Source organism: Coturnix japonica, chromosome 8 (assembly GCF_054131305.1).
Source record: "Coturnix japonica strain WE chromosome 8, WE-NBRP24, whole genome shotgun sequence".
NCBI lineage: Eukaryota > Metazoa > Chordata > Aves > Galliformes > Phasianidae > Coturnix > Coturnix japonica.
The window spans coordinates 30,265,547-30,277,968 of record NC_140670.1 but is presented as its reverse complement, the minus strand read 5'-3'; the positions used below and the strand labels follow the sequence as shown (position 1 = coordinate 30,277,968).

Here is a 12,422-nt window from a genome sequence, read left to right as displayed (position 1 = left end):
ATCCTGCACCTCCCAGCAGCGAGGTAGGATGGTCGGGAGGAGCTTTTAAGAGGGATTTCTTTCAAGTTTTCTGTGAATAGCTGTAGACAATAGGCAGGATGTGGCGGTGATATGAGCCGGGGACTGGGATGAGACTGGGAGGGGCCCGAGGACTGTGACTGAAAACGGAGTATTCTTTTACTGACTGTTGGAAATCCTGTGTAAATGCGATGACGTGGTGTAGTTTTGCAGTAATGGTAAGTGGATGGAGCCTGGGAGGGTTATAGATGTGCTGTCACTGGGAGCCAGGCAGAGATGGGGTCAGCTGTGATGCACCTGGCTAATGACAGTCCATGTGGGCAGTGGTCTTCCCCAGCAGCTTCTGGAGGACTTGGTGTTTTTAGGCATGATGGACCTTATAGGAAATGGGGGCTCACTGAGTACGCAGACCAGGCTCCTTGTTCAGACCTCGTAGATTGATTGGTGAACTGAGCTGTTCTTTCTGCTGACTTGGAAATGCCAGCAAGAGATTTGGATCCTGACATGCTGACTTCTGGGAGCTCAGGATTCTGAGTTCCACGATCTATTCCTTCTCTGTGCAGAGGCTTTGCCAAAATTCTCCTCCCTGAACCCATAAAAACAGGGATTAGATGTGAATTTTCAGGCTCAAATTCTATCTTTTCTAGGTATGCTGCACATCTGATGTTTTTTATCAGACTACTGAGCTTTGGTACTGCAAAGATCCTATTTTTAACAGAGTGCTTGTATTTCATAAGCTCAAAGTGGATCTGGCAAGAGATGCTGCATTCATTGTTATTCTAAAGAGTGCATGAGAGAGAAGATGCCTGCATTAACAGACCATCAGACAGCTTGCCATTTGTAGCTTAAGCTTATCATTGAGATGGAGTTACGAACAAGACTTGCTGCAAGGCTGAGGGTTTTATTGGGATATTTACAAATGACATTAAAGTGAGACTTGTAACAACCCCCTTGATGGATTTGAGCTTTTTAACTACAGAGCTGCATTGCAGTTCATCACAGAAGTCCCCTTTGGGATGGTTAGGAGGTGACTTCTGTAACCTGGATTGGTGCTGGTGTTCCTGATGAATGCCATCGTGGCTCTGCCTATGGGCTGTGGTTGCATGAACTGAACTTGCTCATGTATTGCTCTGATATGATTTTGCTCCTGTGTCTGCTGCTCTGGATGCTGAAAAAGTGGGTACTTGTCTCCATCATCTTGTGCTACATTTACTTTCCATCATCTCTAAGTGGTCATTCCAGGAACAGGGAAATTGTATCTCGGCTTATTAAAGAGGAAAGATGGGTCTGTAGACTGAGGTTGATCTCTAGAACTTTGCTTCTTGGTGAGCTGAATTTCTGCCTGGTGTTGCTGACAATGGAGGTATCCAAGACCTCTGATAGGTTCCCATAGGTGGCAATGCAGACACTTATGACCTGGCTGAAGACACCAGATGTGGATCTGTGCTGTTCAGGATGACACATTATAGTCTTGTGTGGCATTGGGGAGTGTTTCAGATTCTGATTTCACTAACAAATTTTTGGCTCTTTGCTGATTTTTGGTTATTATTTTTTAGTAGAAATTTCTTGGGAACGAGTCCATTTCCAATGGAGGGGAGACTGGCTCTTTACCATTGTTTAAAGCAGAGATTGCCTCTAAAATTTCTTCTTCCAAAAGGGTTTAAAATTGTTTGGACTTACTAAAAAGGAACATGTTCTCTTTATAAAGAAAGTAAGCTCTTTTTCTGTTATCATTTCTTCTTTTTTTTTCCACAGAAATCCTACAAAAATGAGTGAAATGCCTCCCTCGGAGTGCTATTTCATCTCTGCTTTGCTTTTGTGCCTCCTGCTTATTTATGGAAGTAGCTTTGTTTCCTCAATAAACACAGACCACATTTTTTCTCGATTTCATCAGCCTAACAGCATGAGCTGCTCAGATCCACCTCTGCTTTGCTGTAGACACTATGAGAAACAAGTGATGGTGTCAAAGGGATGAGGTGTAGCTGTAACTACAACGTGGGCACAGGCATCTGTGAAGAGAGTTGATACCAAATATAAACAGTTGTTGAAATATGATAAACTGCCTGGGGTTGTAAAGTAAATGACTGGATAGGTCTTTGAAAGAAATGGAGGTGTTCTTTCCTCCCCCCCTTCTTTAATCCATCTGACTCTGACATAAATGTTATAATTCTGATTCTGTTTGCAAGGGCAGTATCAGCCTTTTGATTCTCGAATCTGACTATGAGCAAGAGGAAGGGCCCGTTTTCATGCATTTGTTTCTCATCATGCTTTCAGGGATCGTGTTTGCAAGGCAGGGTGAGCTGGGAGAGCTGTGGATGTGTTGGTGTTCATCCCTTCTGGGCCTGGCTGTGGTTTTTAGCTAGGGGTGGACCCGGAGGTTACTTGTCATAGGGACACAGGCAGTGATTTCCTTTGAATTACTCCATGAATCATACAAGGCTGAGAAGCCCCAAATCCTTTATTTTTCTTTTCTATACAGCTAAACAGAATTATTTTTCCCATCCTTTTTAGAGGTGGTATTTCACATTGGTTTGGTTGTTGGCAACCCCTCTAGGTATGGGGCCAGAGCAACACTCCATTTACTTTGGTGGAAGGATGCCAGGCAGTGCAGCTGAGGACCTGGCTCTTCTGTCTGGGCTGCAGTTACAACACTTATCTAAGCTGATCTGTAATTTTTGCCTGGAGATTTTGAGAATCGGTTTTCTTGCATGACTCGGTTATTTCTTGTGTCAGGATGGGCTGGAAATACCCCGTAGCAGATGTTCTGGTGGCACAAGTTATGCTTGCATTCCTGATGTGGCCTGACCCTGAAATAGCTGAGCATATATAGAGAAGAGGAGGAGCAGAGAGGCTTGATGGGAAATTAACCATTCTCAATGCCTTGGTTCAGCATCAGCATGGAAAATTTAGGTTTTGCCATTGCTGAAGGAAAGGAGCTTGTATCTCTATATCAGCTCCTTGTCTCTCCTATGTGATATTAACTCAAACTCCGCTGCTCTGATTCATTTCCAGCTGCCACCAGGGATGCTTATGCTGTCTTGAGTTTCGAGCTCCCCTTGCCTTGTTTCTACCAAGTTGTAATGCTCTCCTGACATAATGATATTCCACATAGAAATCTTCATTAGCCTTGCTAATTGCTATTGTAGTATTTAAAATCATTTCATTTTTGACTAGCCAGAGCAGAGCTTTATCATTCGGACTGACTAATTTACATCAAGTGGGCTTTGGGATTGCAGTGCCTGAGGCTCTGCTTGTCTGTGTCTGCCAATGCTCCAAGGAGGTTTGTAATCACAAGGAAAAAGAAACAGCAACATTTAACTCCAGGCTTTAACACACTTCCTATAACGCATGCATGGAAAATGCTCCTAGCCATTGCTCTTTAGGGTAGGCAGCGCTGAAGACTGGGAAAGCTCTGCTTGCTGTGGGAAGACTTTCCTTGTACAGGTGTAATGTAATGTGTGTGTACATTTGGGTCTGCCGATGTTTTAGCGATGCATTACCCGGTAATTGAAAACACAGTCAGGCAACATGTGATATGAATGCTAAACCTGCTGCTGAAACCTACAGCCACGCAAATGGGAATGGCCTGATCTGCCCTCTGTGAACACAGCTCATTTTTAAAGGATGTAAGGTTCAAACTGCACAAGCTCAAAGCTTGGCTATTCCAGGGCAGTTTGATCTTTATTACTCACGTGTCCTGTAGTACTCTACCTATGGGTCACTGCTTCAGTGTTTTATATGGGTAATTTCTTCTTATGATGTATGTAGTAAGTAAATGGGACAGGCTCTGCCACTAGAATGTGATGACAAACTATCTACTTCTATAGTGTGTTCATTTTTAGATTTGAAAACATTTTATAAAAGAAAAGCCAATTACTCCTACATTCCACATAGGGAAAAAGAGCCAGTAAGTGTTTAAATTATGTATGCAAAATCCATTACCAGGTCACTGGCAACATCAGAACCTGACTTGAACCTCTGTGCTGCAGTCCTGGTCTGTTTGCCAGCCCTGTGCAACGTCCGGGCTATGGCACATGATGAAACAGAACAATACTTTATTAGTCAGCCTTTAGTTAATCAGGGTGTTGCAGTGAACTTGCTGTAGCAACCGCTTCAGAAAGGTGCTTGCAATGAATACCTTGCTGAAGTTCAATCTCCTGTCCTAATCACTGAAGCACAACTGATACAACAAATATACATCAATATCAAAATACAACATGAAATGCTGTTTTTCAAGCAGTTCCTCAAACTGTTTGAATCTTCACTTACTGCATTTGCTTTTCCAGTTGGTGTATTAATGCCTGTCCTCCAGTTCTTCAGCTAGACTTGTGTGTGATAAATAGCTGAGATGGCACAGGGTCCTGCCTTTGAGCGGCAGTGCAAATGCACATCTGGTGTGGAAGGGGCAGATCCTGAGGCACGCACTCAAAGGAAGGTTTTCTTTACATTGTATGCAGCTACTCTGCTCATAATTACAGGCAAAGAGCTATTTGAGGCATCTCAGCCCATTTCTTGTTACCTAAAATAACTTCGAAATGGGTGTGTGTTGCAAGTGTAGCTCTGAATAACTCCACGGACAAATATGTCCTAGCAGTGTTAGGGAACTGTAATTGAAGGAAGTCTCCATAACCCTCCCTTGTGACGCCTCCCATAGAGGGTGTTGCAGGAGTTCAAGTCTGCTCTTTGCTCCTAAGTTCTGTATAAAAGGAGAAAATATATTGCATCAGTTTCAAGCAACTGCTGTTAGGAAAAGGCAGTCACTTTTGTATCTTGGTCTCTTTTACTGCAACAAAGAGCTATTTTCTAGCACACCCTTCATTGTTGCTTTTTTTGTGCAGCTCCAGGAAATTCCAACCACATGTGAGTTTTTCCCTACAGAAATCTCTGCTGACATCCCTTGCAACACCCTCAAGAAGATCCATTCTTGCTTCTGAACAGGACCCTTGAACCTTACAGATTGCCATTTTCAATTGCTTTAGGGCCTGGAATTGGATTTGTGGCTAAAACATGAATATTGCATGTTTGGTCTGAGGTAATATAAGGGAGAGAAAAGGCTTCCAGAGACTGATATGGGAGGGAAGAATGGAGTCATATCTTATCTGTTAGTTCTTCCCTGGGACTCCCCACTGCAGCAGTGTGGTGGTTGGCTGCTCTTCAGGTCCTTATCTTACACAAATCCACAAGAATTCCCTTTATGGGCTGTGAAATCTTCTCACAGAGGATGAATTGTGAAGGCAGAGAAAATAGCTTAGATGGAAGGAAGAAATCCATGGCTGTGGCAGGGGCAGGATCAGTAACTGACTCTGTGGGGTCGGGAGAGGACCATCACACTGTTGTGCTTTGTGTGAGTCGTGCTGAACTTTGTGTATCTCGTTTTTCCTGAGCTGCACTTTGCTCCATCTCTGGTTTCCCCAGTGTGGATTTCACAGGGTTCTGCTGCCTTGCTACCAGCTCCCAAAGGCTTTTCCTCCTCTTGGATTTTACACCTTGCTGCAACACAAAGACAAATTGGCCGTTTCACACTGTTGTGCACTACAACAGCTGCTCAGCTGGGCATTCAGGTGTGCCAAAGTGAGAAGGTACAGTGCTCTCAGCAGAGCACTGCATGTCCCGTTGCATATAGGGCTGTTGCAGGGGTTGGGGACAGGTGTTAGGCAGAGGAACAGCAAGTTCTCAGAAGCATCCTAGGAGTGCTGGAGAACACAATATTAAAGCAAATCCACCTGCATTTTCTACCTCTAGTTGTGCAGTCACTTGAGGCTACATCTTATTATGAGCAAGGTCTTAATTACATTTCTCCTTGATGTGAACACAGATGGAAAAGAAGGTTCAATTTCCATTATTTTGGTGTAATCATTGCAAGCTACAAGGATGGCAAAGACTTTGAAGGTGTCTCTATTGTAAATCTCATTACAATCTCACTTCAGAGCACCAGTTCTACATGCTCCCTTTTCTGCTAAAGCTTCTTATGCTTGAGGCATTTCTTTAACCTGTTCAGTTGCAAAGAAGGGCTTTAAAAGAAAGTATTGCTGTTGCCTCTTTTTACTCATTTATGGCAGGTAACATGAAATTTGGAAAGGAAGTAAGGAAACAATCACTTGTAAAACCTTTTGCGATGGCACTTGTAAGTCTGCAAGGTTAAATAGGCTGGGGCTTGCTGCTTTCCTTTCTTAGCCAGAAGAAAAGCACAGGAAAGGAAAACCACACTCTCAGAGATCCTAGTTTTGTAACAGTGCATTCAAACTACTCTGAGCTGTGTTGCTAAAACCAGGTTTTTGAATGACACAAGCTAGTGTGGCACTGGGCCTGGTTTTAAGAGTACACAGTCTTTGAAGTAAGATTTATAACCCAAGACAATGTGTTCCCACAAAAACTAAAGGCAAGATCTTGCTACATCACAGCTCTGGTTTCTGCGTCACCTACTTGGCCGCATAAGGTGGCATCAACCAGTTACAATATTTTGCAAGACTTAATCTTACAGGTGATAAGGTCATAAGATAGAATGTAGGAACATGAGGAAAGGGAACTCGCGTAGCATTTTTTTGTCCATGTGAGTAAGTTTTCAAATGAATAGTCCCAGTGAGCAGTTTAAAAGAGATGATTTACAAGAGTGAGAGTGGAATGTGGGATTGGACCTTCCTCTGTCCACTTTTGGACCCCACAAACTGTTGAATGGTTTTATGGGGTGGTGGAGTTGACCTATTTGCCCACTTTATTTCAGCGCTATAGCTATCATAGAATTAGTCTCGACAAACAACATCTCAGATAGATATGATTTTTCAGTTTTAAATAGTTGAAGGAGACTGTGCAGCCAGATAATCTATGATCTGTGTAAATGTCAGTACTAAAATTAAATGGTTAATTAAGTTTATTTTCCCTGGGCTGCTCCATCTGCATTCTTCCAGTGTGTTGCTGTAGGGAGGACAACACTTCTTCCAGGAATGAATGGAGTTTTCTAGGTATAAAATGAAGCCAAGAGACAGCAGACTAGCATGAAACCCATTAAAGTGACTGGGAGGCTTTCCATGCTATTTAATGGGCTTTAGCTCATCCCTTTTATGAGCTATATGAGAGCTGTTAGCCATTTCTGAAGAGGCCCCTTGCTGGGGTAAGCGTTGGCCAACATTGGCAGAGCTGGCAGCTGGTGGGCAGCCACATTGGCACCCACGTGTCTCATGTGGGTGGTGAGGCACCCTCAGACTGAATTACAGCATCCACACACAGCCCAGTGATGCTGTACCTCCTGAGAGGTGTGTGCTGGGTAAGTCTGATTTCTTGCAAAAGAAGTCGGCGTCACATTCAAAGCACTGAATGTGGTGTTAATTCAATTCTCTAAAGTCTCTCCAAGCTGTGTTTCTGTTTGCTGGCAGCTTGAGGTTATTTGGATGAAAAACTGTCAATTCTACATGCTGAAATCTCCCTGTACTCTGGTACAACCTAGGAATACCTAAGCAATGTTAAAGTGGCTCTCAAGCAGAAACAGCTTTGTTGAGAGCAGGAATTTATCACAGATTATCGTACCTCTAAAGGTGGAGAAAACTACAGTTATGAGACTTCAGTATAGGGATCCTGAGTATGTGAGGCTTGTGCCCTGTGCTTGCCCATGGGTGTTTGGTGTAGAGACTTGCACAGAGGCATCCCTTAACCTTGTGTCCTTGAAGATGGAGGTGGCCTTGATGAGGTGCTGGTGGGGAGGATGCAGCCATGGAGACTGTGGCTTTGGTGCTGCTAGTTCCTTTGGGCTTTCGCTCATTTTCCTTCCTTATTGGACTTGACACTTTGGGTAGCAGAGATTCCTACCTGGTTGGAAGTAATTTAAGCATTACCTTTCCCTCCCTTTTCTTCCTCTGTGGCACTTTGCCTGTTTGATGAGCTTGGAGAGGAAAAGCATCTCATTGCAAGGGCAGCAAACCATGCCCAGTTCCTTCTTGTGCTTCCATCTCCTGAGCTGTTTGTCCTGCTGTTTCCAATCATGTTAGTGATCTATATACCCACGTTTTCTCTCCCTCTCATTCCTATGCTCTCTATAACTTCATTTTTTGGGTTCAGAACTACCATGAATGTATGAGTTTTCAGAGTGGCTAAAGCTGAACCCAACTTCAGTCTCCTCTCAGCCCTGGGATTTCTTTGCAGCACTTATCTCCCAGCAGCACAGACCAATTAATAATGTCTTCAGGTCCTTCTCCAGACCTCTGTGCATGTTCTTGTTGCTTTCTGTAAAGGCACATCATCTCCATCCCCACAGCTGTTCCTTCCAATTTATTTTCAGGTGCATTCACTGCATGTTGCATCCACCAGTTCCCTTTCCGGAAGGGTTGAGTGTAATTGCTTCAGTTTCTTCTGAGAGTCTGTATCTTAAAAGGTGAGCCACAGCTTCTGCAGCTGGAGCTCCCCGTTGGTCTTGTGTATGCAAAGTGCATTTCCTCTTGCCAGAGGCTTGAAAATTTCTGTGCACCTGCTGTAACACGACGTCAGCACTTTGTGATGTTTCATGTTGGATCAGAGCTTTTTTACTCTTTGATTTGATGATGATAGGTGTGTCCTGATGCTACATTCAGCTTTTCTATTCCTGTGCAAGTCTTCCAGATCTTGAGGAGCTGCAGCATTTCTATACCAATTCAGTTTTTTCCCTAATAATAATAATAAATGAGTTTATAAGTGTAATTCAGTTTGTAAGTTGACATCTATTTTACATGGTCTTTTATTAGTATCATTTCTTAGTATAATATCTCTTGTTTGTTGGAAGTTAAGGTTGGCTCTTCAGTACAGTGAGAGGGGAGGAAAGCTGCCTGTTATATGCAGTAACTTTATGGCCTCAAGTTGCGCCAGGGCAAGTTCAGGTTGGATATTAGGAAGAACTTCTTTACAGAAAGGGTAGTTAGGTACTGGAATAGGCTCCCCAGGGAGGTGGTTGAATCACCATCCCTGGTTGTGTTTAAGAGCCATTTGGATGTGGTGCTCAGGGATATGATTTAGTGTAGGGCTTTTAGGGTTAGGGTACTGGTTAGGCTGCAGTTGGACTTGATGATCTTCAAGGTCTTTTCCAACCTGGGTAATTCTATGGAATAAAACTATTCTATGAAACTTTACAGGTAGCATAAAGTGTTTCCTGCTGAAACAGAGGACTGTGAATGGGGAAGCCAACTCTATTAATCAATTAGTTAATTAAAAACCTCACTGTCTCTTGTGTGATTCTATTGGGTCTGGATGACCTCTGCCATCATGGTCCCTTTCTTAACTACAGAATGGCACAGCACTTTAAGATGAGCAACAAAAAAATATTGGGGTCCATAAATCATCAGTGGACCAAAGGGTTCATGAAGGATTGTTCTGTTATCACACAAATCACACATCCCAGCTGGTCTCAAACTGGGCACTTGTAGCACTCTGAAGTTGCAGGATGTTGCCAAAAAATCAGGCCAAGCTGACTGCCTATTGCAAAACCTGAGCTGTTACCCCCTCGAGTGGCTCAACAGAAGATCTGATAACCCATTTTCTATGGCTTCGCTTGTATTTCATTTCATACCTTACAAAGAAATCTCTCAGTGCACTTTGTTTAATAAAGAGCACTCTTCATGCTAAATTTTCTATTGGAGCCAGCTGGAAGTTGCTGTTCATTTCTTTGCTTAAATTAATTGAACTGTTTTCCTGGAAAAAGCTGTGGTGTGCAGGAGCCATCGCTCTATGGCACATTGCATTGCTTTGAGAAATAGTTATGTAAAGCCACGGGAATAATGAATGGTGCATCGTGTAGCCATGTCTGCAATTCCAAGGAGTGACCTGCTTAGTACAGAAGTGCTTGTATTCCCATACTGCTCTTGTGTTTGTAATTAGTGTTTATTCTAATTTCTAACGAGGAAGCTGCATCCATCCACTGGGAGACGGATGTAACTGGAGTCCCGCAGTGTGTTAATGGAGTGAAGGCAATCTTGCCTCTCTGTTGATTTACACTGCAAGTCTTTTCCACTTTGAAGGATTACTATTAGTTTGGTTTTCCAGCTTTGCTAGGAGACGTCTTGTGTCCTCTGAAAATAGGAACATTTGAGTTGCAGTTGGCATGGACTGAGAAAACCTTTGTTAATGCACTGTTCTGGGGGTTCAGCAGCCACTTTTGTGCCCTCAGAGTAAAAACACTCATGGGGATCTGTACCCAGTCCATACAGGGCTGATATAGAGCTCAGCTTTTTTAACACAGCTACCTTAATCCGAACCATTTGGCCCCAAGTGATGTGAGCATTGTGCCTGTCTGTGACAAAACTGGGAGCCTGGAGTTCCAGCTAGTTTGTTTATTGATATGGAGAATTGCTGTAAAATTGCTTCAGGGATATATATACATATATATATCCCTGAATATATATATATATATATATACATATATATATATATTCTAATAAAGACACATTTGTTCTAATAAGACACACTTCACTTCATGCAGCTGAAGCTGTAAGTGAAAAGGAATGGTGGAATTTGGTGCGTGATGTTATTTATACAAATGTCTTTCACATTACTGTGGTTTCTTTAACCTGGAAAAGCAAATTTGCCTGTGTTTTTATTTCCTAAGAGGAGATAAGAACTCCCTGGAAAAAGCCCACTGAGCTGCTGAACCTTGATGTGTGCTACCTTATAAAGCATGGCTATATGTAAACCACATAAACGGAATGTAATTGCAAGCTTCTGCTCCATCCTATATATATACAGTGATCAGACAGTCTGGTCAGCAGCATCCTGAGGGATGTCTGGTCACCTCTCTTTGCCCCTGCTTTGCCTCCTTCCTCATTCTTAGCTTAGAGTAGACACAACTGATGCCATGGAAGGAAGCAGAGAGGATGTTTCTCTACTCTGAATCAAGGTCTGCTTCTACCACTGATACTTGATGGCCACAAGGGAGATCCTGAGGTTTGCCCTACTGTCTCACCATAGATCCCAGCTCTTCTATTTCTGTTCCTAAGCAGTCTGAAGATAAGTTGTACTGCTCACCTGGTTGCACCTTGCTTCAAACCCTCTCATCACTTTGCCTTGTGATTATTTGGCTTGTGACTACCAAGAGCTGAATTCTTTCTTCTGTTTCTTTTTTCTCTTAGCCAAGCATGTATTTAGCTCTCAAGTATCTGCTTGCAGCTTGCATCAATGACCTGGATTGCCCAGATAGCAGCTGCCCATGACCTTGCTGTGCAGACTAGAGGATGGAGCTGCAGCCACCCTGTTCCTGAGCTAAACCACATCCTCACCTCAGTGTCTATTTAAACTTTGCAACCAGCACCTTGAGTTCCAACCTTGGCAAGGTGAAGCCTGGTCAGGGTATCACACTGTCACCCCCTGCTCCCAGTGGTGGCACCCATAGGCCTGGGGCTTGCAGCAGGCCAAGTCTGTGCAGGCTGCAGCCAGGAGTTCACCATGTATCTCCTGACAGCCTGAACCTGGGGCAGAGCTATAAATAAAAGACCAACCTGTTATCAGTACTCTGCAATCCAAGCCTGGCAGCCTGCCTGTGTTTAAGTGTCTACCCCATAAACAAACCCCATGTTTAGGGTGGTGTGAGCCTTTAAAGGTTCTCACAGCCTTGCACCACATCAAATGATTACACACAAATGTAGTTTGGGTGCTGGCTCCCAATTCTGCTTGTTGCCAATTCCCTTCCAGGTCATGGAAACCAAGTTTAAAAGGCTTTACCAGAACACCCATGAAAACCTGGCTTTGCTGAAGCTATTAGCTGTCTCAGAATGAAACCAGATTTGCAATAGCAATTAATTTTTCCAGCAGAGCTTCTTGTGCAGAAGTTGTGCTTTCACTTCATCCAGTTGTCAACGTACATCCCTGTCACTGTGCTCCTTTCCTGCTCTGCTTTATGTGTTTCTTGTAATACTGACAATAGCATCTGCTTCTACATGGGAGCAACTGTATTTTATAGCACAGGAGCACATAAGGTGTATTTGAGTACAAGAGACAAATAGAAGTTAGTTCATACTTGGCAAGCAGTGAGATAATGAAAGCACAAATCTGTGCAGGGATATGAAAATCAGGTACTGAATTTTAGGCTGTCAAGTAGTGAATCTTTAACAGAAGAGGTTGTTTTAATGGGAGAAAATTTGCATATATTCTTTATATACTGTACACCTATTAGAGCTGTTAAAGCCTGGAAAACGTGCTGGGTAAGCATTTTTTCCCCTCTCTGATTGAGAAAAGATTGCTTGCTCTTCCATTTTGCTTAAACTTTGAAATCCACTGCAATCCTCACTCCACTGCTGCCCTTAGGATGATTTTTGAGTGGGGTTTTTCCTGTCCTTTGCAGGCTGTTGTGGGGCCACAGATACAAAGACAGAAGATCCACAGCTATGGCTCCACGTGAGCGTGTCTTACGAAGGGCAGAATATAAAGGATATAAACTTTTTTCTTTCCCCTATAAA

The 12,422-nt window shown here is 43.2% G+C and overlaps 1 protein-coding gene across 1 annotated transcript in view; it reads left to right on the top strand.

Moving 5' to 3' along the window:
- The first annotated feature begins 203 nt into the window (after positions 1–203).
- The window catches only part of CHST15 (carbohydrate sulfotransferase 15), a 99,500-nt gene continuing 87,281 nt past the window's right edge, over positions 204–12,422 (top strand). The window contains exon 1 of the mRNA XM_085555362.1: positions 204–236. The gene's annotated coding sequence lies outside the window, so the exon portion shown is untranslated. The remainder of the gene's footprint in view (positions 237–12,422) is intronic.